General features: G+C 41.7%; 1 long non-coding RNA gene across 2 annotated transcripts; it reads left to right on the top strand.

The window, feature by feature from the left end:
- Positions 1-4,101: 4,101 nt before the first annotated feature.
- Positions 4,102-12,140, top strand: LOC121399883. 2 transcript variants are annotated; one of them, XR_005965309.1, is made up of 4 exons: positions 4,102-4,157; positions 6,119-6,294; positions 11,266-11,372; positions 12,064-12,140. It is a non-coding gene; the product is annotated as an uncharacterized LOC121399883 (long non-coding RNA). The 2 variants fall into 2 exon arrangements; XR_005965308.1 differs by lacking the exons at positions 4,102-4,157; positions 6,119-6,294 and having other exon boundaries at positions 11,117-11,372.
- The last annotated feature ends 533 nt before the right edge of the window (positions 12,141-12,673 follow it).

The raw sequence follows: 12,673 nt of genomic DNA, 5'->3' as shown, positions 1-12,673 counted from the left end.
TAAAAATACCATAGAAATGAATGGAGAGAGGCGATATTTCTCTCTAGCGGACTGTGGTGATCTCTAACTTCACTTTCTGATAAATACACCCCATAGAGAGATGGCCAGTTAGAATATAATATGCTGGTATTACAGGGCTCATTTTCTATTTCAAGGAGCTGTTTTTGGTTGCTAACATGGGTGCACAAACATGTTCATTAGATTCCCTACACAAGGCACCTACACCTGATTATGCTTATTTGTTCATGGGCTGTGCACCAGTACAATGGCTTTACCTTCTATTGTGCATGAGATGAAGGTGCAATGTGCTTAGGTGTGAAGAAATACCTTTTAGAAAGACCTGACTTAGCTGAGCAGTAAGTAAAGGGACCCCTTGGTGCACCCATATGTACTCAATTTTCAGCCAGTATAATGCCATGGAAGCAAAGGGTTTGTCTGCATCATTTGGGGAAAACTTTTACTATGCTGTGAAAAAAGTTACATTTTCAGTAGAAAACATGTTTCATGAGTCCCATGTCCATTAAGCCTGGAGACTGGCATTGAGCAGCATCACTGCACTCAGGTAGGCATCCCAGCATTTAGCTACGCTTTCCCTTCTTGCCATCTGCATACTTTATCCTTCATTGCTGATCTGATCCTCCTAGCGCTGTAATTATGGGACACCAGAGAAAAATGGAAAATGTCAGGGAATACAGGTATGGGACCTGTTATCCAGAATGCTGGAGACCTGATCCGGATAATGGATCTTTCTGTCATTTGGATCTTCATACCTTAAATCTACAAAAAAATCATGCAAACATTAAGGGGCAGATTTATCAAATGTCGAGTTTCAAGCTATTTTCTGTGCACCTAGTCCAAATTCGATTCGAATTTTAAAAAAAATAAAAAATTCTAATATTGAAATTTATCATGTACTGTCGCTTTAAAAATTAAACCTGCCAAATTGCTGTTTTAGCCTACGGGGGACCTCCTAGAACCTATTTGGAGTCAATTAGATAAGTTTTTTTGGGTTGTAAACTTTTAATTGAATTCCATCTGATGTGCTATTCCTTCGATTTGAACAATTCAAATTCGGCCGAATATTAACCTATTTGATCGAAAACGTACCTATTCGACCAAAAAAAACTTCGACTTAATTTCTGTTTGTCTTTTTGAATTCGAAATTCTACGTTTTTTCAATCTGAAATTAGACCCTTGATAAATCTGCCCCTAAGATTTATCAACGGTCGAGGTGACGTTTCGAATCAAACAAAATTCGAATATCGAGCTATTTTTTGTGTACTTTGACTAGGGAATAGTCCAAATTCGATTCGCATTTGAAAAAATTAAAAAAATTTGAATATTGAAATGTATCGTGTACTGTCTCTTTAAAAATCGACTTCGGCCATTCGCCATCTAAAACCTGCCGAATTGCTGTTTTAGCCTATGGAGGACCTCCCAGATCTGGAGTCAATTGGTGGACTTTGAAAAATAGAAGGTTTTTTTGGGAAAAACTTTGAATCGAATTAGATCGAATGCGATATTCCTTCGATTCGTATGATTCTAATTCAGCTGAATACAGACAGACCTATTCGATTGAAAATGGACCTATTCCACCAAAAAAAAACTTCAACTTAATTTCAGTTGGTCTTTTTGAATTCGAAATTTTGAAGTTGATAGTTGATAAATATGCCCCTTAATAACCCCAATAGGCTGGTTTTGCTTCCAATAAGGATTATTCTATCTTAGTTTGGATCAAGTAAAAGGTACTGTTTTATTATTACAGAGAAAAAGTGAAATAATTTTTCAATACTTGGATAAAGTGGGGTCCATGGGAGATGGCCTTCCTCTAATTTTGAGCTTTCTGGATAACGGGTTTTGAAAAAACGGATCCCATACCTATATGATTTGTATGCCAAACAGTAACATCTCTTGGTAGAGCTGTTTTAAAATCCGGCTCCAATCCTCACACCCACCCAACAGCCTACAATCGGTGCATTCACAGAGCAGCCTACTGCATTGCACAATCATGGAGGATAAAGGTGCCCATACCTTGGCAGGGGTCCAAGTAACATCAGTTGATAAATAGGGCGGGAGGGCCCTGCTAACTTAGTAGTATGGGGCCCTGTGATTCACTGATGGCGCCAGTGGATGTGGATGTCCATTAGTGCTGCCTCTGGAATATGTGCAGAGAAAATATATCGTTTCATTTCCCACTGACTAGGACACGTTGTGAGCTATATGTAGGGTTCATGGGAGCTGGCCCAGAAGCCTGTCAAGCAAAGCTAGCAGATCATACCTTCTTTTTCAGGCTTGAATAGTAACCTTCATTACTGCGTGGATTGAAGGGGAAGCAATGACACCTTATTGTGGGGGAAAGTGTGCTTCTGTCCCACCTGAACTGGATTTGGACTAGTTGTCCAACTTTCTACTAGTTGGGACTTTAAAAAACATCCAAATGTTCATAGCAGATGTTCTGTTTTCCTGGCCCAATATTTCAAGTCCTGGGGAGAACACTGATTGGGCTTCACTGGACGGTGGGTGCTGGGTGCATTATGTGATCCCAGGTATGAGAGAGTGTATTTTCATTATTGCTATGATAATTCTATCACCAGTGGCGTAACTAGTCACCGGCGGGCCCTGGTACAGGATAATCATTAGGGCCCCCCTGTCGGGCCCTCCCTATGAATCGCATGCCGAAGTGCTGCTGGTGTGCTGCCCCCCTGTGCCCCGGTGCCCACTGCTGCAGAAGATCTTGGAATGTAAACTACACCCTTGTTGCTATGGTCAGTGGCCATAGCAACATATGATGTATACACATGTTGCATCAGAAAAGTGCTGTTGTCTTGGTTACTGTTTTTCTGATAGTACCACTTAATACACAGCACTATACATTCCCCCAGGCCCATTAACCCTTTACTGGCTAGGGAATTTACAACTATCTGGACACAGACTCACCAGCACCAATTCACTTTGCTTCATGCTATGTATTAATGGGCAGTCTGGCACACAAGGGGTTAACCGCACAGCCGAGAGGAGAAGGCGACACGGTGGTATTTGACTGCACATGACGCGGTTACAGGCTCATGGAGTCTCATGCAGTTTTGCCCCAAGAGGTCCTGCAGCAGATGCGCCTGAGACGCAAGACAGGACAGCAAGGTGCTAATTCCATCCTGGGCAGCACGGGTTAAAGCCAAGTAACAGCCAACTTCCAGGGTGGAGCTGCCATGTTGCCCTTGTGCTGGAGACTCGCGGGGCTTCTCTTCAATCTTGTACCCACCAACCCATAATTAATGCACGCTAGCGCCACCTGTCTACCGAGCCCTGTTGCACAGCCTTCCCTTCGATTCCCAATGCAGAGCACTGGCCACACCTACCGACCAGCTTCTACTGTGCAACCGAGTTTTTCCTATTCCCAAATATTGCGGCCCCGGGTGCAGTCACACCCACTACACCCCTGGTAGTTACGCCACTGTCTATCACCATGCAAATTGGGCTGTATTTGAAATGGCTTGTTGTAAATTAGACTTGGCAGGTGTGCATTGCAAATACATGGCTGCTATTTTTCCAGCCCATCATGTCCACTCTGGACAATTTATTAAATGAAATTTTCAAAATTTTCTCCACATCTCATGCATTAGTCGTAGGGGCAGATTTATCAAGGGTCGAATAGTCAAATCGAATTCGAATTTTCGAGTTTAAAAATTCACACATTCTAATTTTAATCCCCCTATTCAAATGTAAATTCGAATGTGAGATTTATCACACCTTGAAAGATAAGTAAAGTGGTGGTGCTGCCAGGGTTGTATTTAGGTCTCTAGGCATCAGACCTAAACACGCCCCTACGTCAGCGTGCCGTCACTTTCGTGGTCTTACTCGGATCACCTACCTCTCACCGGATTTCCATGGCGGAGGGTGGGGAGGCACAGGCCCGCAGGGGCCTATATATAAATATGGCCCTGGGTGCTGCCCTCTTTCTTCCCTAGACCAGTGCATGTTCTTCCTAAAAGGAGCAGCAGCCCAGGGAAAAGCTACTGGCGTCGAAACATTTGCTCTGTGTTTAAGCGTTACATTTATTTTGCAGGATCCGTGTGGCATGTCACACAAGTTTATCAGCAAATCCTTTAGGACAACAGGTGCATCTCATTCTAAGGGCCGTCTAGCTGATATGAATGAAGGTACCCTAAAATTTCAAATATAACTTTGTCATAAATAGATGTTTTTTTAAGCAGGGTAAAAATTTCAAATACACTGAATCCGAGAGTTTAACAAATCTCAGCTCTCTTTGTGGGATTCACCAAAATCTTCAGCTGACTGAATCAGAACCCATAAAAGAGAATGAATTGTTAAAACCCTGAGGTTTCAGATTTCTTGCCCCCCCCCCTTTTTTCATAACCTTGCCACCAGCCCTAACACTTTCTTCTACAGCACTGCCTATCTTTTTATCTTTTTTCAAGTATCCCCCAGCACCAAATTAAGCTGGGTGTATCATGTGCAGTACAGTAAATTTACTATACATAGATAATACATGGGAAGAACATTAAACATTGCTACAGGGCCAGTGCAAGTTTAATGGAGGTTACCAGTTTGCCACAGAAACCTCTAGTTTGGACAAATTCCATTGTTTTACTTGCTGGCTGACATAAGGATGCCGACACACGCACAGGGGTCGATTTATCAAAGAGTGAAGTTAGAAATCACCACAGTCCGCTAGAGAGAAATATCGCCTCTCTCCATTCATTTCTATGGGATTTTTAAAGACATATTTATCAAACGGTGAAAGTTCACCCTTTGATAAATAAGCCTTTAAAAATACCATAGAAATGAATGGAGAGAGGCGGTATTTCTCTCTAGCGGACTGTGGTGATCTCTAACTTCACTTTCTGATAAATACACCCCATAGAGAGATGGCCAGTTAGAATAAAATATGCTGGTATTACAGGGCTCATTTTCTATTTCAAGGAGCAGTTTTTGGTTGCTAACATGGGTGCACAAACATGTTCATTAGATTCCCTACACAAGGCACCTACACCTGATTATGCTTATTTGTTCATGGGCTGTGCACCAGTACAATGGCTTTACCTTCTATTGTGCATGAGATGAAGGTGCAATGTGCTTAGGTGTGAAGAAATACCTTTTAGAAAGACCTGACTTAGCTGAGCAGTAAGTAAAGGGACTCCTTGGTGCACCCATATGTACTCAATTTTCAGCCAGTATAATGCCATGGAAGCAAAGGGTTCGTCTGCATTATTTGGGGAAAACTTTTACTATGCTGTGAAAAAAGTTGCATTTTCAGTAGAAAACAGTAGTCAGTAGTCCCATGTCCACTAAGCCTGGAGACTGGCATTGAGCAGCATCACTGCACTCAGGTAGGGTTCCCAGGCAGGGCCGGAACTAGGGGTCGGCACAAGAGGCACGTGCCTAGGGCACAAAGCTTGGGGGCGCCAGGAACTTACCTTATATGCAGCCCTACCCCTAGTCCGGCAAGTGTTACCACATTTAAAATTGGGTGCGCTCTGTGACGTCGAAGTGCTTTGCGCACGACCATGCGCGCACGACGTTGCGCACGGTTACGCACAGTTACGTGCGCGTGCCCTCTGTTGCGCGCGGTTACACACAATTACGCATGCGCGTCCTCATTTACGCACAATTACGCACGCGCCCTCGATTATGCACGTGCGTCCTTGGTTACGCACACGAGTTCACGAAGTTGCCAACGGCCAGCTTTGTTGCCTGGGGCAACTGACAGACCTGGCCTGGCACTGATCCCAGGAGAGGAAACACCTGTTGTACTTCCTGGGTCCTGTTATCACTTTGCACCCACATACACAATTGATTTGAACCTAGCTAATAGCAGCTAATATAATGCATTATGGGTTAAAAAAAAGGATTTCCTGCGTACAATGTAGCACTTTGCGAATTGCGATTGGCTTCCTAAATAAGTCTTCTCATAAGACTGGTTCTGCTGTGGTCAATAAATTGCTGTATAATTGTTTAAAAATAAATCATAAATTGGTTTTTGGGTGAGTATTGGTAATTGCAGTCAGTTAATAATGTTTCACTAGTGCTTTGTGATATTGCACTGAGCTTCAGTTTATGACTTGAACCACATTTATTTCAATTCTCCTTTCCTTTACAGGGAATACATTTATCCATGTTAATGACGGTGTGTGGTAATATGGGGCATGTTCTCAGCATTTAGCTACACTTTCCCTTCTTGCCATCTGCATACTTTATCCTTCATTGCTGATCTGATCCTCCTAGCGCTGTAATTATGGGACACCAGAGAAAAATGGAAAATGTCAGGGAATACAGGTATGGGACCTGTTATCCAGAATGCTGGAGACCTGATCCGGATAATGGATCTTTCTGTCATTTGGATCTTCATACCTTAAGTCTACAAAAAAATCCAAGTTTCAAGCTATTTTCATTGTACTTCGACTAGGGAATAGTCCAAATTCGATTCGAATTTGAAAGAAATTAAAAAATTCAAAATTGAAATTTATCATGTACTGTCTCTTTAAAAATTCGACGTCGACCATTCGCCATCTAAAATCTGCCGAATTGCCGTTTTAGCCTATGGGGGACCTCCTAGAACCCATTTGGAGTCAATTGGTGGTAAAAAACTTTGAATTGAATTCGATCTAATGCGCTAATCCTTCGATTTGAACAATCCGAATTCAGCTGAAAACTGACCTATTCGATTGAAAATGGACCTATTACACTGAAAAATAAACTTCAACTTAATTTTGGTTGGTCTTTTGATTTATCAAGGGTCGAATAGTCAAATCGAATTCGAATTTTCGATTCACACATTTGAATTTTAATCCCCCTATTCAAATGTAAATTCGAATGTGAGATTTATCACAACTTGACCATGGAAACAGTCCTAATTATGGGCCTTCCAGTCTGCTCTAGGAGTGCGTGGGAAAGATTGGTAAAATGGTGGTGCTGCCAGGGTTGTATTTAGGTCCGATGCCGCCCTAGGCGCCAGTGTGCACCCCTACGTCATGCACTGATGTTGCGCACCGACATCAGCGCGTCGTCACTTCCGTAGTCTTCCTCAGACCCCCTACCCCTCACCAGATTTCCTATGAAAATCCATGGTGGAGGGTGGAGAGGCACAGGCCCTTGGGGGTCTATATAAAATACGGCCCTGGGTGCTGCCCTCTTTCTTCCCTAGACCAGTGCATGTTCTTCCTAAAAGGAGCACCGGCCCAGGGAAAAGGCTAATATATATTTTGGATCTTTACTATAAACACAAGCTATAGTACCAGTACAGTATAGTATAAATTATTTTCATTATGTAAAATGCCTGTTTGTGTATCAGTATACAATAGAAGCACTAGGAGATACTTTGTACATGATCATTATTGCCCGTTATTTATATAGCTCTGACATATTCTGCAGAGCTTATGATCCACATCAGTCCCTGCCCCAGTGGAGCTTACAATCAAAGCTCCCTATCACATTCACACACTAGGGGGCACATTTACCTAGGGTCGAATATCGAGGGTTAATTAACCCTCGATATTCGACTGTCGAAGTAAAATCCTTCGACTTCGAATATCGAAGTATATTAGTAGTGTACAAGTAGTCTAGTGGGCAAAGTCTGCAGAAAGGGGCAGACTAAGGGAGTGCTTTTATTCATTTTAGCATCACTGCATGCACACTCCAATTGAGTTAGAAAACAGCACAACAATGGATTAAATGCATAAGGGCCCGGGGCACACTTTAAGTGTGTTGTCCATTTTCCTCCACAGGCCTTTTTTCTGGAGACGGAGGAAAGCAGATCTACTTTATATTATGTGAACACCTCCATAGCTCAAATAACAGGCCCAGAGTTGGACTGGTGTGGAGCTACATGGAGTGGATATTAAACTAAAATGTATGCATTTGTGTTTTTGCTCTGATATGCACTCCATGTAACTCCACACAGGCAGACAACGGCCTACCATTGGAGCTATGAGGTGTGTGCATAAGAGTGGATCCACTTTCTTCCACCTCTAGAATAAATGCCTGCGGAAGAAAACAGACAATCCATTTAGTGTAACCTTGGCCTTAGATTATTAGTTAATATTGTTAATGATATTATCATGCTCCAGAACACTAATCTCTACAAGTCACAATAAAGCCAGCAATCCGCCCAATTAGTGTAGTACTATTCCTTCCACTTCTCCTAATTGGTATTGTGAGATTTAAATATATATTACTGATCATCTAGGGCACCTATTGGTCAGAAGAGTGCTGCTTTGATATGTTCTGAATCTGAAAGGCCTGGTAATACAATATGTGTAGGACAGTGATCCCCAACCAGTGGCTCGCGAGCGCCGAGCACCATGTTGCTCACCAACCGCTTTGATGTTGATTCTAGTGGCCTTGAAGCAGGTGATTATTTTAGAATTTTGTGGCATCAAAACCTTGTGTACTGCCAAAAAGAGCCTACTGTAGGCAGCCAGTCCATATAGGGGCTAACCAATAGCCAATCACAGGTCTAATTTGGCATCCCCAGGAACTTTTTGCATGATCATGTTGCTCCCCAACTTTTTTTTACTTTTGAATTTGACTCATGGGTAAAAATCTTTGGGGACCCCTGGTGTAGACTATGCAGTACTACCCCAAGCCTCGCGTTATGGATGGACGTCAAGTGTCTCATGAAGCATGGCTGAAATCCAACCCTAAAACATTGTTTATTTTCACTATGCTATTGATTGAGTTAAACCACTACTTATTGGAATGATTGTACGATCTTGTCTTAATAGTTACTGCTGTTAGCCTAACATGTCCTTTCCTGGCTAATTGATGCACGCTTCAATGCATAGGTGCACACATGGGTGCTGCCACTCTGATTAGTACATGTGATGCCGAGTGCAGTGCCCTAGGGAACACGCAGCAGTACAAACACTGAGGGGCAGATTCATTAAGGGTCGAATTTCGAAGTTAAAAATACTTCGAAATTCGACCCTCGAATTGAAATCCTTCGACTTCGAATATCGAAGTCGAAGGATTTAGCGCTAAACGTTCGTTCGATCGATCGAAGGATTTTTCGATTAAATCCTTCGAATCGAACGATTCGAAGGATTTTAATCCAACGATCGAAGGAAAATCCTTCGATCAAAAAAAGGTTAGCAAACCTATGGGGACCTTCCCCATAGGCTAACATTGACTTCGGTAGGTTTTATCTGCCGAAGTAGATTCCTTCGATTTCGTTCGTATTCGAACGAATTTAACCAATTCGATGGTCGAAGTACCCAAAAAATACTTCGAAATTCGAATTTTTTTCATTCGAATCCTTCACTCGAGCTTAGTGAATCGGCCCCTGAGTGTGGGGATGGAGAGTTGCCATTATTTACATGCATTCAAGACCTAAGGCTGGAGCAGAGAAGCCTTACCCTCATCAAGTGAAGAAGAGTAGTTACCCATGGTTAAGAGATTTAATTGAGGAGAGCTTGATGGGAAAATGAATAGAAAAGTGTCACTTAATAAGGTACATCAGTCATGGCACTCTAAAGAGACACAGAGAGAACAGCATGAAACAAATAAAAACATGGAAAATAAAGGAAATGCAGGATCTGCAGATATTTTCAACTGCAAACCAAACTGTGGGGATTGTCCTACTGGCAGAGGAAAATACAGATGAGACAGATTTGGGGTATGTGAATGGGTACTTGAATCCATCAATCTGTTTAAATGTTTTGAATAGTGGAGCACCATATAAATATAGTTAAAATACACCTACATTTTGTTCAAATATTATGATATAGACTAATAAGAATGTTGACGGCCTGATGTACCAAACCATGTCCATATACACCCCAAACCCCTTCTACTTCACTGTAAGTTGTAAGGACCACAACTGTCACATGGAAGATTTGCTTTGCAAACAACACCAGAATGATCACAGCTCACAAATACCATTACACTGACGTATAGTATGTTTTGTATTTGTTTCACAAGCATGTAAGCCTGTTATCAGGGCCGGCCTTAGGCCAATTGGGCCCAATTGGGCCCCGCACCTCTGGGGGGCCCCGCACCACAGGGCAGCACAGATAATATTTCCCTCAGCACATGATGCTGCCTGGCCTGCCCCCAACTTTGAGAGTCCAGCCCATCCCCAAATCCATAGGTCTAGCCTGCCCCCAACTCTCATAGGCCCAGCTTTCCTCCAACCTTGATAGGCCCTGCCTGCCCCCAATCCAACCAAGCCTGCTCCCAAGCTGAATCGGCCCAGCTCCAAACTAATTGGCCCAGTCCACTCTCCTATTTCCTCCCTCTCTCTCTTACCCTGTGTGCCCCTATTATGTTACCTTGTCTGCCCCTTTCCTTTCTATTTTGTGCCTGTATGCCCTTATTTTCCTAAATACTTGGTGTGTCAGTAGCCAGCAACACTTTGTCTAGGGGCCCCGCCAACATGGTCCCAATTGGGCCCCACATTTGATAGGACCAGCCCTGCCTGTTATGCATTGGTGTCTAGTCTATTATCGAGCAGCGTGTATGAAACAATGAAACTCAACTGACCTGTAGGGAGTGGCCCAAGGGACTAGAGGACTAGAGCAACTGGTATTGCAAATTCCACTCCTGTGCAGAATGGCCCGTGCCTATAGGTTTAATACTATAAGAAATTAAAGAGAAAGTACAACGTACTTATACATTGTGAAAGTAAACACAAATACAAATCAGACCAGTCAGGCTAATTGCTTAGCACAGTTGAAGTACGAATATTTATCTTGCACAGGGACAGGTAACTTTCTTTTATTTACACTGTATATAAAAATTGACACTATACATGTAAGTTATATCTATAAAGAAGTTGCTCATGTGACACTTGCCTGTGTATGCTGGCCCTAGAGTTGTACACTGGCTAAGAGTCATGAGAAAGTAAGTGATCGTAGCCTTCAGGAATATTTATATGTTGGACATATACAGTATCTCTTCTGTCTATAAACGTTCAGTAAAACATCCAGACACTGGTTTTTCTCCCCAGTATTTATCTATCCTTGTGTATTGCCTATTGGGAGCTGCCAAATTATATCTCACCATAATAATAATGGTTGGTCAGATCAAATCTGATCCAGAGATTTCAGAGGAATTAATCCAATGTATTCTGCATTGATTTATGACACACAAAACTCTCCGCTAAGAGAAAACAAATTGCTCAGACTGTGCATTCTGTCTTTATATGAAGTTTGTGCTGCTCTCAGCAGACGTTACAGAAGGGGAGGATAATGTCACTTTATACTGTTCCTGTATAAGTCTGTCCTGACCTTTCTGTAATTCTTTCCTCAGATATTCCACAGACACCTGTCCCTTATGTGTCACACGACAACCCCACAGACCAAGAACTTGTTAATTGGCTGAGGGAACTTGGAGCTACTGACGATGCAGTAAACCAGGTAAAAACGACGTGCGTGATTTTCCCAAGTTCAGTCTTATTGGCAAGCAGCTCTCTTATTTCTTGTTACCATGCATAACAAATAAAGGTATCCATGGAACAGCTGGATAAGACTAGGGGGCAGATTTATTAAGGGTCAAATTGAAAATTTTAATTTTCTAATTTTCTTATTGTCTAAATTGTCAAGTGAATTATTCAAACTTGAATAGAATTTTTTTAAAAAACTCAAATTTGATTTTCGAGATCTGGCCCATTAAGAATTCGATTTAGACTATTCGCCACCTAAAACCTGCCAAGTTCATGTATAAGTCAATGGGAGAGATCCAGAGACCAATTTGATGATGTTTGCAGCCTTCCTGACATTCGAGTTTTTTTCCAGAGAAAAAACGTGATTTGAGTTTGGTCAGATTCAAATCGAATTCAATTCGAGTTTTTGGGTGGATAAAAGTCGTCCGAATTTACATATTCAATTTTTTTTTAACAAATAAACTCACAATCGAATTCCGAGTAAAATCAAACACATGAATTAGAAATTTGACCCTTGATAAATGTGCCTCTAGCTGTCATCTAGAAACTTGTTTATGTATATACTCTAAGATGTGTATGAAGTACAGTGTGTAGTTCATATTAAAGGATGAAATGAAGTCATTAATGATATTTAATTATTTCTCTAACCAATTCTAAATCCCCAGTTTGTGGAAGAAGAATACACCCTGTATAATGTACTGCATGATATCACCAAAGATGATCTGAAATCACTCAGACTCAGGTATGTAGGATGATGACAAGTGAATTCCTTTAGACCAAACACTATATAGTTTGGTTACTTCTTGCCCTTTGCTTCCCAAAGTACAGCTTGTGCCTATGGCTGAATTGTGTGTGGCTAAACTATACAGACACTGACTAATATTTACTGACTAGTTTACATATTGTACTGCAAACATTATACACCAAAATGAGTGTACAGCAGTTTATCTCACTTTATTTGTGCCGCAGGCCTAAGTTCTCCAAAGAACCACAGAATTCCACTAATAATAACAGGGGCTGACAGAAATCAAAGGACAGTGGCTGAAAGAAAAGTCTAATTCAAGACTGCGGGACAAGGTGTTAAAGCCAAATATGAAACATGATTCACTCAGTGAATAGGACAAGCACAAACCTTGGCTATAATCACCCTTTTATACATTCTGTCTCATTATGTTATAATATTATAAGATAATTCTAAGGGCACATATACCAGAAGATTTTGTGCTGTTTCAGACTCCATGTGCTCATTTATTTGGGGCTCCTGCACAGTAACCT

The sequence above is a fragment of the Xenopus laevis genome, chromosome 2L (genome assembly GCF_017654675.1).
Source record: "Xenopus laevis strain J_2021 chromosome 2L, Xenopus_laevis_v10.1, whole genome shotgun sequence".
Taxonomy (NCBI): Eukaryota; Metazoa; Chordata; class Amphibia; order Anura; family Pipidae; genus Xenopus; species Xenopus laevis.
This window is presented reverse-complemented; position numbering and strand designations above follow the sequence as displayed.